This window comes from Suricata suricatta, chromosome 2 (genome assembly GCF_006229205.1).
Source record: "Suricata suricatta isolate VVHF042 chromosome 2, meerkat_22Aug2017_6uvM2_HiC, whole genome shotgun sequence".
In the NCBI taxonomy this organism is placed as follows: Eukaryota; Metazoa; Chordata; class Mammalia; order Carnivora; family Herpestidae; genus Suricata; species Suricata suricatta.
Genome location: NC_043701.1, coordinates 5,544,675 through 5,545,968, shown reverse-complemented (window position 1 = coordinate 5,545,968; position 1,294 = coordinate 5,544,675).

Genomic DNA, 1,294 nt, shown 5'->3' with positions numbered 1-1,294 from the left:
CTGTGGAGCCGCCGGGCGGCCGCGGCCCCCGGGCTCCTGGGCGCGCCCAGCGGTAAGGGAGCGAGCCCGGCCTGGGAGGCCTCTCTGGTTGGAGTCCCTGGTTGAGAGCGGGGGTGAGGACACACCGGGAACCTGCCTGGGAGAGGTGGGTGTGGTGTGCGGGCCAGGGACCCAGGGTCACCGATGGGTCGGAGACCTGGCTGGTGGCAGAGGAGGACTTACAGGTGCGTCCAGTCGGGGTCGCCCGCCACCGCCACCGGGTGCTGCCTCCGGCCCGCGGCCCGGTGGGTGCCGTGTGGGACGAGGCCCCTCCCTCACTTTTGGCACCTGCACAATTGAGGTCCCGGAGGGGCGGAGACCGAGCACGTTTCTAGCTTCAGGGCGGGGCTTAAGCCGGCCCAGCTGCCCGTGCAGATGAGCTGTGGCTACTTGTGGACCCGATCGATCAGTGGTGGTGGTGGTTGTAGCTACTCTTGGACGCAGCCTGGGGAGGGAAGGGGGCAGAGAGGCCCGCCAGGGCCCCCTGGTGCTGGCTGGAGGATGTCTGTTACAGTGCACAGGGTAAAGAAAATGGGTCCGGCCCCTGGGAGTGAGGGGGAGCTGGGGGCAGCTGGAGGGCGCCCTTCCCAAGACACTGCCAGAGCTGAGAACATGCTGGACTGAGCACAGGCAGCGCAGAAGGCGGGTCCCCTGGGAAAGAAAGGGTGGAGGCTTCCCACCAGGGAGGAGCCTGGGGAGGAGGGCCAGTTGGGCAGGATTCAAAGCTCCCCATTCAACCTGCCCCTCACAGAACAAGGCTGGGTGAGGGCCCCTCCCTCTTCACCCGGGCTAGGAATGCGGTGGGTGGCCCCACCCTGTGGAGGTGAGCTGCTCCTACTCGCTGCAGGAGGCTGCTCCCCCCACCCCCATGCCCAGCTGCCAGGTGCCCAGCCCAGCTTGGTCTGAGCTGAGACCTATTGAAGAGGCCTAGTGTCTGGGCCCCCGGGCACCAGGCCGGGCGTGGCTCCAGGAGCAGTAAGAGATCAGGAGGGACACAGGCCCAGGCCGGGGGACCTGGGCCCTCACCTCTCTCGGAGTCCTCTTCCTGAGGACTGCCATTGCTCCAGTCACGACACCCCGCCCTGGAAGAATTTTCCCGCTGCTCTCTAGGGAGGGGAGTCGGGTGAGGGATGGGGTCCCGTCAGAACCATGCTGTTTTCTGGCCTTGGCCTAAGAAGGGGCAGCGTAGGACACAGCTGGTGGCAGATAGCACAGGTGTGTGCCACCGGGGTCCTGACGGGTGGCCTTCTCTTCT